This window comes from Balaenoptera borealis, assembly GCF_965194805.1.
Source record: "Balaenoptera borealis genome assembly, chromosome: 7".
NCBI classification, from domain to species: domain Eukaryota; kingdom Metazoa; phylum Chordata; class Mammalia; order Artiodactyla; family Balaenopteridae; genus Balaenoptera; species Balaenoptera borealis.
The window spans coordinates 7,626,610-7,651,687 of NC_138864.1; positions in this window are offsets into that span (position 1 = coordinate 7,626,610).

Sequence of the window (25,078 nt, forward strand, 5' to 3'; positions counted from 1 at the left end):
TAGCTTTATCTTGTGGAAACAAACTTTCAGAGTCTTTCCTTTTTCTTCACATCATCATGAAGAAGTAATTACTAACTTACTTGCTACATAAATGAGAGAGGTTTTCCTCATATATGTAACACCTTACTTTCTCTAACTCAGAGTCAAATTTTCTTTTTATTTGTTTACTTTTCTATGCATTATTATTTATATCTAATATAATTCTGTGTTTTTCTAGACTTTCCAATAATAATTGAATATCTTCTGGATGTTACTCTTACAGGTCAAAATCCTGTGTGTCTTAAAAGAACATGACAAAATGTGATAGAATTCATGGAAAAGAAACACCTTCATATTCTTAAGTTTATTTAAAAGTTTAGTGTGTATAATACCATATTTGAATTTCAAAAAATTATTCTGTGTTTATAAAGTAACAGAAATGACTAGTATGTGGAAAGTACATGTACAGATTGAAGCTACATAGAAAGAAGATATCTCTAAGAGCCGAAAGTATCAAAGATGTACTTATCAGTAACAAATTTCCCAGCATGAGATATATTCAAATATATACTGATCAAGGGTAATCTTTTGGCCTGTGTGTGGAGAGGAAGAATGGACCGGATGGGTAGTTGGGTCAATCAATAATCTTTGTCCCTCTTTCTGTGAGATTTTCAAATTTCTAATACAAATAAATGCATTTTTAATTAATTAATTAATTTTCTTATTTATTTTTGGATGTGTTGGGTCTTCATTGTGGTGTGCAGGCTTCAGTAGTTGTGGCTTATGGGCTCTAGAGCGTAGGCTCAGTAGTTGTGGCAGACAGGCTTAGTTGCTCCATAGCATGTGGAATCTTCCCAGACCAGGTATGGAACCCGTGTTCCCTGTGTTGGCAGGCAGATTCTTAACCACTGAGCCACCAGGGAAGTCCCATAAATGCATTTTTTGCAAAATTTACTTACTAAGGAATTTGTAAGGCTAAGCATTTTGCAGAGTGAAAAACATAATTTCAACTGAAACACTTATGTATGTTTCAAATCAATTTTTAAAATTCGGCTTTTGGTATTCAGCTTCCTTAGACTGGAGTTTGAACTGTATGCACGTTCCTTTTAATCTTAACAGTCAACTCATATCCTGTCCTTCTGCCTTGCTCTCCCAAGGAGGAATCTGTAATCAGAATCACCTTGAAGGGCACAGTTCTGCTTTGAATTGTATGTAATCATTGTTTTTTCTTTATACATAACTTGAAAGGAATTGTTAATTATTGATGAGCTAAAGAGTAGACTAAATGGTTATTTTGGGTTGGAGTGGTCCAAAGACCAAGTGTCAGGCAGAGGTGATTAATCCTCATCCGTTCCTGAGTCACGTGGGGTAACATGCTTGTCTGAAAGACGTTAACGATCAGGGCTGCTTGCCTCTGTGTAGGAAGCTCCACCACGACAGTCTGAATGAAGCTTGTCTGATCCTGGGATAACTTTTCAAGTGGGCTACTCTCCTCTGTAGGAGTAATTGGGCCCCAGTTAAGTGAAATTAAAGTCTGGCTCTCTGTGGAAATAGACCACCGCTGTTGCAGGCATTGTCAAGACTGATGTGTACGTCTTTGACTCTTCCACCCCCCTGCATGATCCATGCCTGCTAAGAAGTGGAAAATACAATCAAAAATGATAAACTCAAAAGGCAGAGTCTTAAAAGAAACCTCTTCCTTTTCTTCACTAGTCACAATTTCTGAGAGATCCCAGGAGACTTTTCTAAAAAGACAAGGAAATAAGATAGGCTATGGATTTGTTCCTGACAGCTGGAGGCTGTCTCATTGGGCCAGGAAAGCAGGAGGAAAGAGGTAATTGAAAGAATCAGGCAGCTGTGTTTACCAGACTGATCCATGTGAGAGAAGGAATTTTGGGGAAGAGAGAGCAATAGCCTTGGGATGAGCGGCCTGACGGCCACAGGTGATTGATGTGCTGGAAGAGCACTGAAGCGTCCTCCAAAACATGCATAGTCCGTTGTGTTAAAGTGACATGAAAACCTAAGTATAACCAGTCACCATTCTTGAAGACAGTTTAGCAATTACAACCACCAGTTAGTAACCCATGTATGTCTAGTTCAGATCTCTTTTCTCAGGCTCAGTCCCATATAGCAAACTCAATTACAAATCTCTACCTGGAGGCTCCATAAGCACCTCAATTTTCCCATGGCCAAATCTGTACTCAACATCATTTTCCCCAGCATGCCCACTCCATCCCAAAACTTTCATCCTTTTTCATCATTGGTGAATCAATCCAATCCCTTCAATCAAGCAGGAATCTTATGCATTATTTTTTAGACCTTTTTTTATTATATAAAGTTTTCTTTTCTATAACTGAAATCAAGTTTCCCTACTGAGTTTATGATTAACTTCTCTATCCAAAACATTTTCCCCTTTCTTGTCCTGCCCTGTTCCCCTCAGGACTGAGGAGTAATCAAGAAAAGGGGGGATTGAAACCCTCTTGAGTATATGAGCCCCTCTCTCCTGTGGGATCTTCCCAGACCAGGTATGGAACCCGTGTCCCCTGCATTGGCAGGCGGATTCTTAACCACTCTTGAAGTAAAAGACTTTGCTTTAGTCCCTTATGCCTCCCCTGAGTCTCAGAAAGGCTGGCTCAAGGGTCGATGATTAGAAGAATGTCAACATGTAGAAACAAAGAATAGCAGTTGGGCCAATGGAACTGGTAACAGCGTAAACAATGGATGAGCCATATAGCTGAGTCACAGAACTTTAGTTCCTCCCTGAAGGACATAGATAACAGTGTCTGATACCCAGTCTTAAGTTGTTTTTACAGAAACCAGACTCCCATCAGATGAAAACTGCTGACTCCAAGCATGTAGACCACAGACCAGTTGGAGCCAGGAGGCTGAAGATGCTCGAAACTTCACCTTGATGCCAGCCAATCCAAGAAGTGAGCATGAGCTGATCACACACCCTGAAGCCCTCTCCCTCACATTGCTTTTAAAATCCCTTCCCTGAAAGCCATTGGGGAGCTTGTGTCTTTGAGCATGAGCTGCCCGTTCTCCCTGCTTGGCACCTGCAACACATGCTATACTTTCCTTCAAAACCCAGTGGCAGTAGATTGGCTTTACCGCACATCAAGAGAGCAGACCCGAGTCCAGGTTCAATAACATAACCAAGAAACTATTAGGTCCTGTCAAGGCTCTTCCTGTCTGCCTCCTCCTTCTCTATCCTCACTTCTGCTGTGTTGATTCTGGTCTGAAAACTTGTCCAGCTGGACTGTGGCAATTCACCTCTGCCTCCACTCTCAAAAGATATCCTTCTAAATGTGAAGGTAATTGCATGATCCCAATTCTTTGCATTCTACAGTGATGCTGCTTGCCCAGAGGGAAGCAGTCAACATTTTAAAGAATGACATCCATTCTTTTTCTGATTATACCTCTCCTTATTTCTCCCACCTTACCTCCTGCTAGACACCTATCGTGCATTTTCGCAGCTTCTGTATTGGAGCAAATAGGGTGTTTCTAAACATGCCATGTTCTTTCAGCCTCTGAACTTTGATGGGATTTCCTTTCCTTTACCTTTACTGTGCACTTCTCATCTTCAGTGTCTGTAAACTCTTCTTTAATTTTGCAGTTTGTAGCGATCTCCCTCTTCACAACCTCCCAGCACTTATGTGATTGTAACCACACTTTTTTTAAAACAAATTTATTTATTGATTGATTTTATTTTTGGCTGCATTGAGTCTTCGTTGTTGCACCGCCTTTCTCTAGTTGCGGTGAGTGGGGGCTACTCTTTGTTGTGGTGCGCGGACTTCTCACTGTGGTGGCTTCTCTTGTTGCGGAGCACGGGCTCTAGGCACGCGGGCTTCAGTAGTTACAGCGCGCAGGCTCAGTAGCTGTGGCGCACGGGCTTAGTTGCTCCACGGCATGTGGGATCTTCCTGGACCAGGGCTCGAACCCATGTCCCCTGCATTGGCAGGCGGATTCCTAACCACTGTGCTACCAGGGAAACCCTGTAACCACACTTTAATAAGGCATTGCCTACTTGTCTAGTTTTCTATTTGTCTGTACACTTTTGAAAGGAGGGACTATGTCTTATTCATCTGTTAAATCCTAGTTCCTGGCATAGAACTTAATATGTAATAAAACTTCAATAAACAACTAGACAATTAAGTTGATTAATCAGTTATTATTATTTAAGTGGTAAATGTTATATGTTGTTGGCTTAGTTTTTGAGTGTAAGATAGAATCTGTAACCACACTGAGAGTCACTTCCCTTACATGCTCTCTGGGTGGGAGAGAAGAGTGTGAAAGCACAGGATGCTTGGGCTTGCCTCCTTGGCTAGTGCAAACCCAGCAAGGACCCCTGGGAGCAGAGACTGAGCAGCTTTGCTTTTGCACCTCAGGGGAGATGGGGAGGAGAAACGGTGCTGCTAGTTCTAATTAACTGATTAATGGCAAGATGCCCAACATGTCTTAATCCATAGAATGGTGGGCATGTTGCTTTTAGAAATATTCCCTGAAGGATTATCAGTTGGAAAATAGATGCCATTTCTTAGGCTACCTACAATCAGAAGACCTGGACAGGGGAAACTTTCAACCTATGAGAAGGAGACTCTCAGATGAGGAGATGATATTGTCAGAACATTTCCAGGAGCAGGAAAGAGATGATCCCACTACAGTTTGGATTGGAAGTGTTCCCCTGCTAGAGTTGCTTATTAGTTAAGATAAGTCTACCAAAAAGAAACAACTCAAAAATACTGAATATATATTTTTAAAAACATATCTTTTATGTGTTTGAAACTGGCTGATAAAACAATAATCTATTTTTTAAGCATAAATGCCTTCTAGGGACTTCCCTGGTGGTCCAGTGGTTAAGACTCTGTGCTTCCAATGCAGGGAGAGTGGGTTCCATGCCTGGCTGGGGAACTAAGATCTCACATGCCTTCTATATTTTTACAATGGACCAAGGTATTTGTAAAAGTGCAGAAACTAGATGCTTTATCTCAGTTTTCAATTAAATATGACATCACCAAACATTAGAATGAAGCACTGGTAGAGTGGCATAAAGCACAAGGAGGAAACTTGGCATGGCTTTGTTTGCTCTCTCTGACACTTACTAACCCTTTAATCATAGGGCAGTTATTTAACTTCTCAGATGTTTCCTCATCAGGATAGATTGAGGATTAAACTGATGAGTGGATATGTAAATCATATAATCCAGTTCCTGGATTACAGCAGGAAGTCAATAAGCGGGATTTCTTGCTTTTGTTATATTTATTTTCCCCCCATTCATTTAAATACATTTTGAGCAACTTTCTAAGAGCCACAGGCTGGGGTAGGTTAGGGGGTTTAAAGACAACTCAGCTGTTCATTGTCATGCAAGGACTCACAGCCTGAGGTATGAAGGGAATGGCTGTGGAGATGAAAACTCTTCAGGGTAGAATGAAGGTATATGGGGGGTGTGCAAGGTCACCCACACTGACATTCTTTTTAAAGTAAGAAGTATTTAATCTTTGGAGAAGAAAGGAAGGATGCCATGGCAGAAGAACGGGTTGAAATAAGGTCTCAGTCATAGTGTGCTTGAAGACTATAAGCTTTCAGAACGAGAGAATCCTGAAACCAAAGATACATGGGGAGGGAGAGACAGGTGCAGGGAACACACGGAGGAGAGTGGACCCATGAACTCAGGACGTTTTATTGGAGGATCTGTTTTGATAAAAATCTTGTTTATTTATTCATACAATTTAAAATTTATATAGCTTGTTTAGTAATTAATTTAAAATTATTCATGCACACAATGGTAATTTATTATGTGATTTGTAGAAATAAAACAAAAAAGTATTTTCAAAACATAGTGAAATGAACAATATTCAATATACTTTAAAATCTATTATACTTACTAATTGTACAAGATCCTTTATTTCTCTTATTATCATTATTATTATTACATCCTAACACAGCATGATTGAACATACCTCATTATATTTTAATATCTTTCTTTAACACTTTGTGAGGCAGCAAATTAAAGGTTTGGTTCTAAGTTTGCTTTATTCCACTGATTAAAATTAGTGGCTGTCATCAGAAGAAGAAACTTCACGAAGTTATGCAGCTATAAATGAAAGGCATGCATGATGGAATTGCTACCAAATTTAAATTTTAAGGTGCACATTATATTTGTTTTTGCAAACTGTTGCATATCTTTTTCTTTACTGGTTCTTAACTCCAAAAAGAAAATCTGGTACTTCCAAAGACATTTTAAATCTCATTCACCAATTATGCAAACTTTTAATAAAATTTAATAGTGCATTATTATGATGATGATGCTACTTCATTGCAAACTAATCAAAATGGTTTATTTTTAAAAATGTTTTAACAAAAATGTTAATAAAAATATTTTATTATATTTTTAATTAGGAGCATTTTCAACAAGTTAGCAAATTATGTTTCCAAGTTACTTAGTGTGAAAATATCAGAAATTTTGTAGTTTCACATGTCATTTTTGGCAACAAAATCACATACAATGAAAACATCTCCAAATAACTTTTCAAAACGCAGTTTGTTTCTCACATTTTTCATAACTTGAAGATACATATTAAAATGATTTTTTTTAATTTAAAAATAGTCACTAGATATCATGTGACTGATTGGCTTCACATCATAGCTGAAATAGTGAGCTTACTCAGAGAAAAAACAGGGTTCAATAAAAGGGAAATTGACTCATCTTTATATTCAATAATTCTCCCAAGGACTTTGTCATGAAGAAAGCTTTGAGCCTTTGCAGAGTTAAAATAAAATATCTGCATGACCTTCTCCCATTGCATTGCAATGTGAAATTAAAATGGCGATATCTTAAGAAGCGTTGATTTTATTAAAGTAATATTTTGCACTATGCTGTGCTCTCCTGGTGGCTTCTAGCTGCCCACATAAATACTGTCCCTGGTGTGACACAGTCTAACCTGCTGCTCACTTATATTTGTGCTGTTCTCTTAGGGTAAAGATTGAGATTAATATCCAAGCCCCTATAGGAGTTTGTTAATTGCATTTAGGTGACTGAGTTCTAATCAATGAATCTGCCCAGAAACAGCCCGTTTTACTTCCAGTAACCTCTTAGTCTCAGTACTCTTCTTCCTTCTGTGCCAAGCACAGCACAATTGGAAACTGCACATTGATAATGGGGGTGTCAAAAAATGATGGACTCCTGGTACCCTGAATCCCCAAGTGGAAGAACAACCATTGACCAGGAAAATCTTCCTTGGCAGTTAAGTGAGTTAGAGACTTATTTTGTGTTTTACCATTTGTGATAGAACCCCTTCAAATGATGTCCACATTCCAACCCTCGAAACCTGTGAATATGTTAGGTTATATGACAATGGAGAATAAAGGTTTCAGATGAAATTAAGATTCCTAATTAAGTGACCTTGAGATAAAAAGATTATCCTGAATTATCCAACTGGGCCCAGTGTACTCACAAGAGTTTTATAGTGAAAGAGTAGAGTATGTCAGAGTGATTCACTGTAAGATTATCCAATTGGCCCTTGTGGACTTTGAAGAGGGAAAGAGGCCACAAGCCAAAAAATGTTGGCAGCCTCTCAAAGCCAGAAAAAACAAGAAAACCGACTTTCCCATGGAGCCTTGAGAAGGAACATGACCCTGCTGAAACTTTGATTTTAGCCCACTGAGACGCATTTGGTTCTTCTGATCTCCAGAACTGTCAACTAAAAAGTTTGTGTTGTTTTAAATGGCCAAGTCTGTGATAATTTGTTAGGACAGCAATAGGAATCTAATATAACCACTCACATTGCGCCTACCTTCACCTCCTTTGTACACCATTGGATCTGGGGTTTCATTTGATACCATAGCTAAATTGCAAAATAATACTTTGTGGTGTGTTTGAAACATTGTCTTAGCAAATGGGCACTGGGCATTGAGGTTAACTGTTATCCTAATTTGGAACCCCAAGACTCATGGTGTGAAGTGAAGGCATATTTGGTTCAATGTTGCCTAAAATAACATGACAGGTTAACCATACACCTGATAGACTTATGGCTTTCAGTGAAGCAGTTGGAAAGATCCAGATGGTTAGTGTGTTTTGACTATTATTGGGTTCCTTCAGTAGGGAATATAAGAAAAAAAAATGTTTAGACTAAAATGGATGGCTTCCCAAGTCAAGATGGAAGGAGATAGAAAGTTCAGAGGGCAAGAAGCTATAGGTTGGAAAGCCTGACTCCTTCTGGAAACCTAAGTAGTAAGGTGTCATCCAAGAAGGGTGTTAATGACAGAAGAAAAAGTTGGTTGAAAAACCTGAACTCAAACTGGTGGCAAGCACTGAAGTAGGGGTATGCTACTCCTTCAGGTCTATTTTACATGGCTTTGATGTAGACGTCAGTAAGCTGGGAGAGAGATGGAGAGAGAGAGAGCCTGAGACGAGACCTCAGGAATATGTGTTCACCCTGTGAGAAGGGATGGGAAGACAAAGGAGAAGAGGAAGGCTAGATCTCAAATTGCAATTCAACAACAGAAAGATAAAACCCCCTATTTAAAAACAGGAAAAGTATTTGAATAGACTTTTCTCCAAAGAAGATATACAAATGGTCAACAAGCACATGAAAAGATGCTCAACACCATTAGTATCAGGGAAATGCAAACTAAACCGTGGTGAGATACCACATCACAGCCACTAAGTTGTCCATAATAAAAACAAATGAGTAAATGAAAAACCCAGAAAACAACATGTGTTGATGAGAATATGGAGAAATTGAAACCCATGTATATTGCTAGTGGGAATGTAAAATAGTTCAGCCACTGTGGATAACAGTTTGGCCCTCCCTCAAAAATTAAACATGGAATAACCATGTGACCCAGGTATTCTGCACTTACATATATAACCAAAAGAATTGAAAAGAGGTGTTAAAACAAATACTTGTTCATGAATATTTGTAGCAGCATTATTTACAATAGCCAAAATGTAGAAACAACTCAGACATCCATCGAGGGATTAATGGATATACAAATTGTTATATGCCCATTACATGGAATATTATTCAGCCATAAAAGGTACTAACACAAGCTACAACATAAATGAACCTTGAAAACACTGCTGAGTGAAAAAAGTCCAACACAAAAGGTCACATGTTGTATGGCTTCATTTATATGAAATATATAGAATAGATAAATTTACCAAAACAGAAAGTAGATTGATGATTTCCAGGTATTGCAGAGAGGAAGGAATGGGGAGTAACTGCTTAGTGGATACAGGATTTTATTCTGTGGTGATAAAAATGGTTTGGAATAAGATACAGGTGGTGGTTGCACAGCATTGTGAATGTATTTAGTGCCACTCATATATGAATATGTGAATTCACCTCAATAAAATAAAGTTGTATATGTATGATATGTATGTGCTAGTGTGTGTGTTATATTTTTTTTTAAAGTATAAAATATATCTGGTTCTTGGGAAAAATAAACAAAATAATCAAAGCACTAGCTAAAATAATTTTAATAAGTGAAAGTGGTTATTAACCAAATAAATGCAAAAATAAGAAATAAATGAGACATACATTTCAAAACAAAGACATTGAAAAAAATTTATGCAAAGAAGTTAGAAGACATAAATGACATAACAGATTTTCCTAAATGGCATGTAGGAAAATATGAAAACACAGATGTTATCACAGCTAACAAAATATGATTTGTCTAATCGGAACCCAGTAGAGAGAGAAAACTTAAATATCAGAGAAGAATAAAACCAAAAGTTAAGAGATAAACATGAGGGAATTCTCTGGTAGTCCAATGGTTAAGAATCTGTCTTGCAATGCAAGGAATGCCAGTTTGATCCCTGGTCAGGGAACTAAGATCACATATGCCATGGGACAGCTAAGCCTGTGGGCTGCAACTACTGAGCCCACACACTATGGAGCCTGCACGCCACAACTAGAGAGAAGCCCACACACCGCAACGAAGAGCCCATGCACCACAATGAAAGATCCCGTGTCCTGCAACTAAGACCCGATGCAGCCAATAAATAAATATTTTTTTTAAAAAAGAGATAAACATGAGCAAAAATATTAAGTTAGTTATGGAAAAAGAAATGCAAGAAGTCACCAGAGAAAAGCCTTAAATTACAGAATCTGTTTCTGCCGCCTTGGTTTCTATTCTCCTTCCCTTTATTTTCATGTAAAATTATTTCATTGAATTCTTAATTTATTCTTATAATAGGCACCATTTGTATCTGTAATAAAACTTGTTTGTCAGAGGCAGACTTCTTGGCATTTATGTTTTTAAGTTTTCCCATGGTTGCAACAGATCTAGAATAAAAAAACTAAAATGCACTTCAATTCAATGTAGTTGTTAAAAATTACACTGATATATTCAGGGTCCATAGGATCATGGCTATCATACTTAAGTGCAAACATCCTTTTATGGGGCAGCCAATTTAAATCATTCTGAGTTGTTGACTTTATGTTGATGGGAAGAGGATGAAATATGATGGAAGTTTCAAAAAATTTACAATGAACCATTCGGAGGAAATAGCATCATGATATCAGAACACTATCTTAAGGTTTTATAAAGCAAACCAGCTCTGTTCATTCTACCTTGGGGCCAAATGTTCCCTGGGACTGGGGATTCAGTCACTGATACAGATGGCACTGCCCATCCTTACAACACAGATCTTCTATATTAAGGTGAAGACAGTGAATTCAAAACAACTAAAAACACACTGGCTAAGAATACAAAGGAAACATGAAAGAGCTGGTCAAATCTCCCTAATAAATGTAATGAGATAGCATCAAGCATATTGATCATGGCAGTCCAGAAGGCAAGACCAGCTATATAATTTGAAAAATAAAATTGTGGGACCCTCATGCAAAAATAAGTAGGATTTTAAAAATTTTATTGGAGTATAATTTATTTACAATGTTGTGTTTAATTTCTGCTGTACAGCAAAGTGACAAAATTATACATATATATTCTTTTTCATATTCTTTTCCATTATGGTTTATCACAGAATATTGAATATCGTTTCCTGTGCTATACAGTAGGACCTTGTTGTTTAAGGAATTTTAAGATGGTAACAACGGAGTATTCAACCAAAGGCAAGCACTTCTGAGGCCAGAGTCCTGCCTGATTGCAGAGAGCCATGCCAATGAAGTCAGCAGGTTGTATCCTAGGGAATGGTCATGTTTTAAGCTATCTTTTTATTTGATCATTCACCTATTCACTTGTTCATCTAAAGCTAGTATATGAGTGAAGAAAATGGCTAAGGTTCTGCTCTTGTGGAACTTACACTGTGTATAAAATCAGATAAAACAAAGATGTCATATGTCAGGTGATAATAAGGGCTGTTATGAAAATCAAGTAGTGTGAGGGTATAGAGATTGATGCTGGTTTATTTTGGAAACTGTATTCAAGAAAGTTCTCTCTGATACTTAGATCTGGGTAGAGACATAAATGAAAGGAAGGGTCAAGCCAGATGGCTGTCTGCAGGAAGAGGAGTCCTGGTAGAGGGAAAAGCAGGTTCAGCATTTCTGGGCTGTGTCCTTTTTTGGATGTCTCAACAATGGCAAGGAGTCATGTGACCAACTGAGAACACAGCAGGGGGTGAGAGAAAAGGGGTAATAGCAGAGCAGTGGGTCTTAGAGGCCATATGGGGTTTGGATTTTAATCTTTTAAATTTTCTTTTTATTTTAAATGAAAATTATATATATATATATAGGTTTTACATCATGATGTCTTGATATACATATACAAAGTGAAATAATTACTACAGTCAAGCTAATGAATATATCCATTTCCTCACATATTTACCCTTTCTTTTTTGTGCAGAGAGCACCTGAGATCTACACTCTTAGCAAATTTCCAGCATAAAACACAGTACTATTATCCATAGTCACCATGCTGTACCTTAGATTTCTAGAAGGTATTCATCCTACATAACTGCAACTTTGTACCTTTGACAAACATCTCCCCATTCTTCCCCCTCCCCAAACCAGTCCCTGGTAACTAACATTCTAGCTATGAATTTGACCTTTGTTGCTTCCATATATAAATGAGATCATACAGTGTTTTTTTTTCTATCTGGTTTATTTCACTGAACATAATTTCCACCAGGTTCATCCACATGTTGCAAATATCAGGATCTCCTTTTCACTAAGGCTGATAAAATACTATCATATATATAATTCTCTTTTTTATGTTTCTTTTTTATTGGAGTATAGTTGATTTACAATATATGTAATATATAGGATAAAATACTATCATATATAAAATTTTCTTTTTTTCCTTTTTATATCTTTCTCTTTTTTATTGGAGTACAGTTGATTTACAGTATTCTGTTAGTTTCAGGTGTACAACCATTAAAAAAAATTTTTTTTTTATTGTGGCAAGTCACAGAATATAAAACATTCTATTTTAACCATTTAACTGTACAGTTCAGTGGCACTAAGTACATTCACACTGTTGTGCAACTCTCACCATCATCCCTCTCCTGAATTTTTCACCTTCCTAAGCTGAAACTCTATCCCCTTTAAACACTAACTCTCCATTCCCCCTCACCATCCCCCCACCCCCCGGCCCCTTGGCATCTACCAATGTACTTTCTGACTATGAATTTGACTATTCAATGTACCTTGTGTAAGTGAAATCAATCAGTATTTGTCTGCACCTAATGTATATTGGAATGCATTTTTAAGGTTAACTTAATATATGTCCTGCAAATAGATTGTACCTTCTTTTTTTTCCCCCTGTGCTATACAGCAGGCCTTCCCCAGCCATCCACTTCATACATAGTAGTGTGTATATGTCAGTCCCAATCTCCCCATCCATCCCACTCTCCCCTGGCTGCGTGGGCCCAGGCGGGCTGAGCACTGCCCCCTCCAAAGCCTCCTCTGGCTTTGCTGGCTCCTGCAGACACACCTGTGGAAACCTGTGCCCCAGCTGCCCTGCGCGGACACCTGTGCTCTGGGCCAGCTTCAGAAGCAGATGCTGGTGAGAGGAACACACGCAGAGGTGGGGCTGAAACCTACCTAGAGGTCTAGGAGGCCTTTCTGGGGGAGGCGGGGGTTGGATGTGGCTCACTGTGAGGGCAAGGACACTGATAGCAGAGGCACCAGGTAATTTTTATTTTAAAATTATTTATTTATTTATTTTCAATCTATTTATTTATTTATTTATTTTGCTGTTGTGTTTTGTTTTGTGGTTGTTTTTTCATTTTTATTTTTTCTAATATATTTTTTATTTTCCTAATTTTATTTTATTTTTTATTCTTTGTTATTATTCTGCTCTTTTTTGTTTGTTGTCTGTTTTAGGGGGTGTTTTGTTTTGTTTTGTTGTTTTGATTTTGGTTTTTGTTTGTTTTCTTTTGCCATGCCACACAGCTTGTGGGGTCTTGGTTCCCAGGCCGGTGGTCGGGCCTGAGCCCCTGTGGTGATAGTGCTGAGCCCAAGCTGCTAGATGAACAGAGAACTTCAAGCCCCAGGGAATATTAATCAGTGTGAGCTTTCCTGGAGGTCCTCACCTTGGCACCAAGACCCAGCTTCACCCAACTGCCTGCAAACTCCAGTGCTGGACGCCTCAGGCCAAACAACCAGCAAGACAGGGACACAGCCCCACCCATCAACAAAAATGAGATGACAGAGAAATATGTTACAGGTGAAGGAGCAAGGTAAAACTCTAAAGACCAAATAAATGAAGAGGAAATAGACAATCTTCCTGAAAAAGAATTCAGAGTCATGATAGTAAAGATGGTCCAAAATCTTGGAAATAGAATGGAGGTACAGATTGAGAAAATACAAGAAATGTTTAACAAAGACATAGAAGAACTAAAGAAAAACAAACAGTGATGAACAACACAATAACTGAAATGAAAAATACACTAGAAGGAATCAATAGTAGAATAATTGAGGCAGAAGAATGAATAGGTAAGCTGGAAGATAGAATGGTGGAAATAACTGGTGAGGAGCAGAATAAAGAAAAAAAGGATGAAAAGAAATGAGGACAGTCTCAGAGACTTCTGGGACAGCATTAAATGCACCAACATTCGAATTATAGGCATCTCAGAAGAAGAAGAGCATGAGAAAGGGTCTGAGAAAATATTTGAAGAGATTATAGTCAAAAACTTCCCTAACATGGGAAAAGAAATAGCCACCCAAGTCCAAGAAGCACTGAGAGTCCCATACAGGATAAAACCAAGGAGAAACATGCTGAGATACATATAAATCAAACTAACAAAAATTAAATTAAAAGAAAAAAATATTAAAAGCAGCAAGGGAAAAGCAACAAAAAACATACAAGGGACTCCCCCTATAGTTATCAGCTTATTTTCAAGCAGAAGCTCTGAAGACCAGAAGGGGGTGGCAGGACATATTTGAAGTGATGAAAGGGAAAAACCTTCAACCAAGATTACTCTACACAGTGAGGATCTTATTCAGATTCGATGGAGAAATCAAAAGCTTTACAGACAAGCAAAAACTAAGAGAATTCAGCACCACCAAACCAACTTTACAACAAATGTTAAAGGAACTTCTCTAGGTGGGAAACACAAGAGAAAAAAAGATCTACAAAAACAAACCCAAAATTATTAAGAAAATGGTAATAGGAACATACATATCGATAATTACCTTAAATGTAAATGGATTAAATGCTCCAACCAAAAGACACAGACTGGATGAATGGATACAAAACAAGACGCATATATATGCTGTCTACTAGAGACCAACTTCAGACCTAGGGACACATACAGACCGAAAGTGAAGGGATGGAAAAAGATATTCCATGCAAGTGGAAATCAAAAGAAAGCTGGAGTAGCAATACATATCAGACAAAATAGACTTTAAAATAAAGACTATTATAAGAGACAAGGAAGGACACTACATATAGTCAAGGGATCAATCCAAGAAGAAGATATAACAAATATAAATATCTATGCACCCAAAGTAGGAGCACCTCAATACATAAGGCAGATGCTAACAGCCATAAAAGGGGAAATCGACAGTAACACAATAATAGTGAGGGACTTTAACACCTCACTTACACCAATGGACAGATCATCCAGACAGAAAATTAATAAGAAAACACAAGCTTTAAATGACACATTAGACCAGATAGACTTAATTGATATTTATAGAACATCCTATCCAAAAGCAGCAGAATACTTTCTTCTCAAGTGCACATGGAACATTCTCCAGGATAGATCACATTTTGGGTCACAAATCAAGCCTCAGTAAATTTAAGAAAATTGAAATCATATGAAGCATCTTTTCCAACCACAACATTATGAGATTAGAAATTAATTACAGGAAAAAACTGTAAAAAACACAAACACATGGAGACTAAACAATATGTTACTGACTCTGTTTTTGCAGATTATATTCCATTAACATTTTCCCATTCATCTCTCAATGGACACACAGACTGTGTCCATATCTTGGCTATTGTGAATAATGCTGCAATAAAACTCAACAGGATTTTCTGATTATTTGTATGTAGCATATAAAAATAAGTCAGGAAATCTGAGTTATTTCTGACTGATAGGATGGTGTTGCCTTTTACAGAAATGGATTGTATGGTCGTCCAAAGAGTAGTTCATAGGAAAAAAAACAATCATGAATCTTGTTTTGGATAAGTTGGTTTTGAGATGTCTCTTAAACCTACAAATGGAAATGTTATAGATAGATTTAGAAATATGGGTTTTAAATTGGGGAAAGCCTTTGTGACAGATGAGGACCTGTGGGAGAGTTGAGGGCACAGGTATTGAAGAGGTAACAAGGCACTGGCTACAGCTAAGAAGAGCAGGAGGGAGGAGGACTCAATCCTGCAAAATACAAATTCTTGGGCATCCATTGATGAAGTCAGTCAGCAAGGAAATTGAGAAGAAACACCTAGTAAAATAGGAGGAAAATCAACACAGTGGTGTCCCAGTTGTCAATTGAAGAAAATATTTCAGTAGGAAAAATTGACCAACTGTATCAAATGTTGCTGGCTGGTCAGATGAGATGAGGACTAAGATATCTTCATGTTGTTTTGCAACATGAAGCTCACAGGTGAACTTGACTGATGATTCAGATTTAGGTAGCGAGGTAAAAGCAGATGACATTTCACCATGGAGAACAAAGAAAGGCCAACTGGAATGAGCAGAAAATAAAGTGTATAGATTTATAATGTGTACTCTCACGGAACAAAGTTGAGAAAATTAGCAACGGAAAGTGTGCACCTCACTGAAAGAATTATTAAGATGACATAGTTACAAATGAGCATACATTTGGATCATGTTGGATGATTTAAGTGTATTATCTCACTTACCTGCCCAGGAAGAAGTTAGGCCATCATAACACATGACCACATTTTAATATAAGCATTTGTTTGCAAGAATCATATCTTCATGATTATTTACATAATCAATTATGTCCACTGAATTTGGAATATTTCAGGCAAAAAAGAATTAAGAAACTGGAATTATGGATGAGAGAAATAAGATATAGTGGGGAGACATGCATGAAAAAAAGAGACCTTAAAATGCAATCTTGGGAGTCACCTGCCTTTATCTTAGGGGAGAAATCCACTGGGATAGAGGAGAGAGGGCTGGGAGCATGGCAGTAGTCTATACCTTCCTCATACATCAGATGTGGGTTGAGCAGGGTTATAATGTTAATTCAATAGCACATGAGAAGTTTAAACAGAGATTATCCAAGTGCTGAGATTATTCTGTCTTTGGAACTAATCACGGTATAGAAAAATAAAAATGAGTGAACAGGGTGACTGTTGGAACCAGAAAAATTGCTAGTTTTACAGCTATGGGTGGAAACATTTCAATGTGGAATACTTTTCCATTACATCCCTGATGGTTCTTTTAGTTAAATATTTTATACAGCAGCTAGGCACAATCTATTAGCAACTGGCAACATGGAATTACCAGCAAATTATCACTAGTCTACTACTGGTCAGAGCAGCTACTAGAATCCAGTCCAAACAAGTAACAGGAAATGAACCACCCAGAACAAAATCTTTAATGATTTCAGAGAATCACTTCAGGTTTCCAGATTACTGGTCCCTATAGCAAGAGTAAACTGCCTGTTTCTACTTGAGCTCTGATCCTTCGATTTCACTTTTAGGAAACAATAACAAAAAATCTCCACATTCAGCTCATGGTTCTTGGGGTGAGGGCAAGAGGATAACTGAATGAGGGAAAACAAATTCTATTTGATTATCTGAGGTTTTAAAACTTGAAATATAAATATTGTTGCTTATGCTCTATAAATTTCTAACTCTTCACAGAAAAATTTTCAGTGTGACATTTTTGTTTAGGCATCAAAGGGAGACCAACCTGTGATGCTGTGTCTACCGGGATTTGGTTTGAAATTGCTGCAGAAATAGATCTCGGACCCACTGAGATGATCTTGGTTCCCACACTTTCTCTGCCCACACTGTCTTCCATGGCCCATATCCTTCCCACCCCTTGGTGTTGTGCAATCTGGAACTCCTATGTTACAGTAAACACATTGTTCTATATGACTGATTCTTCAGGGCAACCCTCCCAGGGAGCCATTCAGCCTGGGGAAGGAAGAGGGGTTAGAGTTACAATCATATGTGCTCTGAACCCACCCTACGTGGTGTCTCCCCCATCTTCCCACACTTCCTGCACACCCACCCTTGACACTGCCCGCTCTGTTGATCCTGTGACTGTCCGCAGGGTAGATAAATGGTTGATACCCATCACTAAATCTTCCAACTCTCCACAGTTGACTTCATGTGTATACCCAGATCATTTATTTTGATCACTGATGCATCCTTATTGCCTAGAATAGTACCTGGCCCATGGGAGGCAGTGTAAAAATACTTGTCAGAAAATGGATGGGCAAATAAATCAATGAGTATGTTTTCTTAAAGGGTAAAACAAGATATTGTGCCAGGACTTGTGCATACACAACAGATAATCATTTTAAAAGAACAGCTCAAGAGAACAACTCTCTCTGATATGTCAAGGATCATTGCAATTCTACTCCCATGGGAGTGTGCTGATTCGTGTTAATGCAGAAAATAAATTAGAAGAGCTGCTCCAGTGAACAGAACTAGGAACAAGAGATGGAAAATGTAGGGAGACAATTTGCAATTTGACATAAGGAAGATCATTGTAACCATGAACAATCTTTTTTTGATATGGAAAGAAATGACTTGGGCTGAGAATCAAATATATCGAATTTCATAATAATTTGATACCAGGTCTTCAGGATGCAGAGACTTTTCTCCCAACATTTTTACTTCCAGGAAATTGTCCCTCAAGCTGCAGAGGCCTTAAAAAGCTGTGAGGAGTGGAGCTGGCTAATGAGTTGCAAATACACCAGGCCAGGTCCACACTCTATAGAGCAGATGCCAGGCTATTTCAGATCTGCCTTCAAGATATTCCTCCCTCCAACACTCTCACTTTGAATCACATCCTGTCCTATCTCTAATCTTAATAGGACTTACTTGATAAAAAACTTAAAGAAAAAAAAAAAAAAAAGGCTAAGTTCAAATAACTTTTATGAGGTCTGAGGAAGGTTTTGTGAAGTACCAGTTCCTAACATGACCAGAATGAGCTCTGGGCGGAGACACAGTGGGGAAGCTTAGGCTTTCAGAAGGCAGTTTTGAAAGAATTTGGAAGCTGAAAGTGGTTAAGGAATAAATCTATTACAGATGGAGAAGAGAGTAATTTCTCCTTTATGAATTTGCCTGGGTCCTACTCAGCAAAAGAGTGCTGAGGCCACCCACATCAAGACATGTCATAAGTTGGAAGAGATCTTCAGTTCATCTAAACTATACTCTGTATTTTATAAATGAGCATATTCAGCCATCAAATACATACCTTAAATTTACCTGACAGTTATGTGAATCCCAAGTCACCTGATATATTTGCTCAATTATTGCACACTGGTTTTGTATATAAGGCCATTGACTCAGTTTCCAGTTATGTTCTAGATATTTGAGTTAATTAGTCTGCATTGGATAAATTTCATCAAAATATTCAAAGTAGCAACATGATTTTTTCCAGTCTCATTGAGATATAATTGACATACAACATCATATTAATTTTAGGTGTACAACATAATAATTTGATATATGTGTATATTACAAAATGATTGCCACAAGTTTAGTTAACATCCGTCACCTCATATAGTTTTTTCTTGCAAGGAGAACTTTTAAGATTTACTCTCTTAGCAAGTTTCAAATATACGGTAGAGTATTTTTAATTATAGTCACCATGCTGTACATTACATTCCCAGAACTTATTTATCACATCACTGGAAGTTTGTACTTTTGACCACCTCCACCCATTTTGCCCACCCTCCACTCCCTGCTTCTGGCAACCACTAATCTTTTCTCTGTGTCTATGAATTCGGTATCTTTAAATTTCATGTATAAGTGAGATCATACAGTATTTTATCTTTCTCTGTCTGACTTATTTCACTTAGCCTAATGCTCACAAGGTCCATCCATGTTGTTCCAAATGTCAGGATTTCCTTCTCTTTATGGCTGAATAATGTTCCATTGTGTATATATACCACATTTACTTTATCTATTCTTCCATCGATGACCACTTAGGTTTTTCCATGTCTTGGCTATTGTATATGATGCTGCAATGAACATGGGGGTGCAAATATCTTTCAAAAGAGTGATTTTGTTTCCTTTGTATATATGCTCAGAAGTAGGATTGCTGGACCATATGGTAGTTCTAGTTTTAATATTTTGAGGAACCACCACACTATTTTCCACAGTGGGTGCACAATTTACATTATCACCAGCAGTTCACAAACATTCCCTTTTCTCCACATCCTCATCAACATTTGTTAGCTCTTGTCTTTTTCATGGTAGCCATTCCAACAGGTAAAGTAATGATCTTATTAGAGTTTCAGACATAAGTATTTTGGATGCCCAATCTATCCTTTTTTTTTTTTTTTTTACATCTTTATTGGAGTATAATTGCTTTACAATGGTGTGTTAGTTTCTGCTTTATAACAAAGTGAATCAGCTATACATATACATATATCCCTATATCTCTTCCCAATTATTCTCATAACTCATAGATCTTGAATATATTGAAGAAAAAGAAACACTTCATGTAAAGGTAGGAAAAATTTAAATATTAATGACTGTACATGGCTGCCCTTACCCCTGGAGTAACGTGGATCAAATGAAACCTGTAATAAATTTATAATTGTCATGGCTCATGACTATTTTCTGAGGGCCCTTTCCTTGGCATTGATTGAACATCTCCAACTGCGCAGAACATTTTGCTTGATGATTTGAGTGTTTTATCCCTTGATTCCCATGTCAAGCCTGTAAGGTAAGTGTTACCCTTATATTCTAAATGAGGTGCCCAATGCTCAGAAAGAACAGCGTCACCTACAGATAGTTGTATCTGACGTTACTCACTGCTTTCTACTGTGACATTTCGGTGGTAATTTGTACTCTTCATGGGTGAGTCGTGAGATGATCCCCCATCCCTGGGTGCCTGCCCCGGTCCTCCCCTGCGTCTAAGTGGTGCAGCCTCGGAAGTTTTCCACTTGTTTGCTCCTAATTGTAGACCAGCAAAGACCAGGCATGTTCAGAAAAGTCTTTGGGGATCTTTACATCCTGCCTTACTTGCAGTCACTCAGCTCTCTTCCTGTGCAGAAAGCAGAGAGGTGCTGTGGACCAAGCATTTTTACTTTAAATGCTCAAAGAGAGAGTCGTGAAAAAGAAAATGAAAAAGAGTGAGGATTCTGGAATTCTGAGAAGAGATGATGCCTGTGGTTGGGGGTAATTTATCACTCATTTTTCCTTCTTCTTTTCTTTTCTTTTTCTTTTTTTCTAATTATTCCTGGCTTATCATAAAGGACACAAAGCTGTATGGAGCTCTCATGCCCTCCCAGGCTCACCACCCTCCCAGCATCTACATGTGGTCACCAACACAGAAGCTCTCTGAACCCATCCTTCAGGGTTTTTATAGAGGTTCCATTATGTAGGCATGATTGATCATTGGTGATTCAATGGTCAGTGATCTGAGACAATGATGAGGGTCTGGACTCAGTCTCCAGACCCTCTCCCCTCCCCAGAGTTTGAGAGTTGAAAGTTCCAACCTCTAGACATGTGTGGTCTTTCTGAAAACCCCCATTCTGACACTATCTAGGGACCCCACCCACCAGCCATCTTGTAACATACAAAGGAATCACTCAGGAGATTCCAAGGATTTGGAGTCTCTTGAGTCAGAAACCGGGACACTCTCCTAAACTCCCTCTCCTTTGTCCTCTCTCACCCTCCCTACTCTTCCCTTCACTCTCCTTTCTCTGGCACTTCCCTTTTCCTACTGATCTTCTACTCTAGGTCCCTTGTTGGAGGAGGGCATCAAAAAGATGTGACAGCCAGTTGACCCTCCAACTAGACCAGGGCAATTGGATGCTCCTCACCCCTCCCCTGTCCTTGGAAGGTGCGACCTGCTTGCCTTTCCCAGGGTAGAAGCCCCCCGAGGACACAGCCTTGAAATAGTAAAGTGTTGGGACAGCTTGGATGGTACGTGTGACTGAACCCAGGTAAGGCCTCCATATAAACCTTTAAGATTCTGGAGGGCAGGTGCCGAGATCTACTCATCTTGAGGTGCCCAAGACAATCCTCATTAAGTAAGTTCCCTGCTTATTGAACCTGCCACCTGCCCATCAGGAGAGTCTGCCTCTTTCTTCGGTCCCTCCCTGCCCCCTGAGTATGGGGACCAGTTTCAGATCTCACCTGGGAAGTTCCCAAGGAGATTGCGAAGCAACACCCCTGCTTCTCCTTTTCATCTCTCTGTCTGTCCCATCCCCATTGTCACCGGCTCTGAATTACCTGTCTTTTATGTTCCCTGTAGCCACTGCATCCCACTCCAGCAGGCGCCTTTAGGAAAGCTGGATCCAGCACCAGACCCTGCCTCCTGGCATGCATCTTTAGCATTCAGTTTCCTGCTTCAAGCTCAGCTCTGCATGTTAAGTATGGCTTGAACTTTTCCCCTTTTTTCAAAAACGTTGTTTCTTCCAAATGCTCATGAGCACTTCTAACTACTTTCAGTATGTTTTGATTTGCCAGCTGTTTCTTCCTGGCACTCATCTAAGACTCCAGCCATCTGTTCGCCAAGTTGAAAAAGGAAACATAGAAATATGCTTTTCCTATAGCAACACACACGCTCTGACCTCTCTTTCTAACCTTGCTCTCAAATCCGGTCACTATGGGATGCACAGTGTGTCTCTATGTAGCCTCTGCAAAATGGCAAAGCATAATAGCAGTTGGTTCCCAAGTGAAAAAAAAAAAAAAAAAATTACAAAGAAGCCACCCTGTATAGCAAAGATAGGGGAAGCAGGAAAGAACTGAACAATTATTAGGCGCATGGAAAGTACTGGGAGTGAGAAATTTGCCTAACACCTCCCAAAACTGGTATTAATTCCCTGTCTCTGGGGTTCTGATTTGGGGTGTGGAGAAGGATTAGAGGAGAAGATTTTTAAAGTCATTTCAGGACTCAGATAGCTATAAAGGAAAGTCCATGTGTCTTGAAGGCCTAGACTTAAATTTTTCTGTGACTTAATCTTTCTCTCTCTCTTTTTTTTAATGGATCAAATTTGGTTTTATTGATTGATTTTTTTTAATTGAAGTATAGTTGATTTACAATATTGTGCTAGTTTCAGGTGTACAGCAAAGTGGTTCAGTTATACACGCATACACACACACATATAAATATGTATATAATTGTATTCTGTTTTTATTTTCCAATTCTTTTCCATTATAGTTTATTATAAGACATTAAATATAGTTCCTGACTTAATCTTTCTTATTATCATTTTTTTCACCTACAAAAGAGAGACAACAATGTTCATGTCAAACTTGATATGTGAATTCAGGGAGAAAATACTTAAGTAATACTTGGCTGATGATATGAGACTCTGTTAGGTCTATGGGTTCCAGAAAGGCCAATTTCTCAAATCAGAAAGAAGGTTCAGAGAAGATTTTTAAGGTTATGAAATACTCAAGTGTACTGAACCCAGTTCTCCAGGGCCTACCTTCAGTTTTCCTGGAATGCAGGGTCTCTTTGGGAATCACTGACGTTCAGAGACGTACCTGTCTAATGGGCTGAACCTTCAGGCCTTCAGCTCAGATGAGTGGTTCTACTGCAAACTGAAACCTGGAGACGGCAGCAAATCTTCACCTTCCTTGCTACTATTCTAGTTTGGACTCAGGGTAACCAATTGTCTTATTCTGGGCCCTGTGCTCTGGAAGGCCCAGCTCTGCCTGCCTCTAGCTGGAAACTCCCTTCCCCCCACCTCCTTCTGGATCACCCTCTGGGAACCTGAGACCCTGGCCTTTCCTGCAATAATAGGCCCTCACTCTCTTCCAGGGTTCCTGCAGTGGGCAAATGTGATGGTGTGAGTGCTCTTTTTTAAAAACTTTTTATTTTATATTAGAGTATAGTTGACTAACAATGTTGTGTTAGTTTCAGGTGTACAACAAAGTGATTCAATTATACATATACATATATTTATTCTTTTTCAGATTCTTTTCCCACTTAGGTTATTACAGAATACTGAGCATAGTTTCCTGTGCTACACAGTACGTACTTGTAGGTTATTGACTTTAAATATACTAGTGTGTATATGTCAATCCCAAATTCCCAATTTATCCCTCTCCCCTTTCCCCTTTAGTGGCCATAAGTTTGTTTTCTAAGTCTGTGAGTCTGTTTCTGTTTTGTAACTAAGTTCCTTTGTATCATTTTTTTTAGACTATGCATATAAGCAATATTATATGCTATTTGTCTTCCACTGTCTGACTTTCTTCACTTAGTATAATAATCTCCAGGTCCATCCATGTTGAAATAATGCAGATGGCATTATTTCATTCTTTTTTTATGGCTGAGTAATATTCCATTGTATATATGTACCACATCTTCTTTGTCCACTCCTCGATAGACATTTAGGTTGCTTCCATGTCCTGGCTATTGTAAACAGCTTTTCAATGAACACTGGGGTGCATGTACCCTTTCTATCCATGGTTAGATCCTAGGAGGTGTGGGGTGTATTTGGAGCTTTGGCACAAAGGCTAGTGTGTCTAAACACATGAATACAACCCCCTACATGGAACAGCAAAGAGCTAAGATGAGAAAGAAGGGCATGGGCTGGGTACCTCCACTTGATCTTATTTAAAAACTCATAGATGATGTTGGGGATGGGGATCATGGTCCAGGCCACTGTGATCCCCAGATACACCATGTTCCTAACAAAAACCAATTTTCCTTGTTTCCTGTCAGTCCATTCTCTTTATAGAAACCAGAATGATCTCTTAAAAGGAAAATCAAATCAATTCAACGTTGCCTTAGAATCCTCAATGATTCCTCTGCAGTGAGAAGGCAAGCCCCGCTCCTCACTACTGTGCAGGGCCCATGACCACACCTACCCACCTGCCTCACCTCCTGTGCCATCCTTCCCACCTTCCCTGACTCCCTGCTTCACCCCTAGCCCCTCTGCTATTGCCGCACCTCCTTACATACATTATGGGGCATTGACATCAATTCCTCAGGTCATCTTCTCAGATAAATCTTCTGTTCTCCTCCCAAGCCTTCACCAGTCCCTCTTCTTACCAGTATTCATGTTTTGGAAAACTTTTAAAACATTGTATCATCTATGTCTGTGTTTGCATGTTTATCTCTGTTGCCCGTATCGTAGCTGAGCGGTGCTCTGAGTGCCTTGTGAACCGTCTTGCCCGCATCTTCTCCAACTGTGTCCAGCTGATAGTGGGTGTCACTTGAATCACTGGCTTGAGGATCTCATGGACACCAGACATGCGAGGGAAGAAATGAGGGCTTCAGGGCAGAGGTCAGGTGCAGCTCGGATGTCAGAGGGCATGGAGCGATGGTTCTGCTCTTCCCTTGAGGCTGCTCTTGCCCCTCCACCAATGTGCACCCACTCCCAGAGCATTTCAGTGAAATCTGGGGAGGAGCAGGAGGCTGTGGTATAAAGACAAAAGCCGTATCAGCAGGTGTTGGGAAAGGCAGTCATGCCCAGCTTGTCACCCCTTGTGTGGTTCCATAGGAGTGGCCTTGGGCCAGGGATGTTTCCTTGTAAAGAGGTAAAGGAGCCACACATCCCGAGCT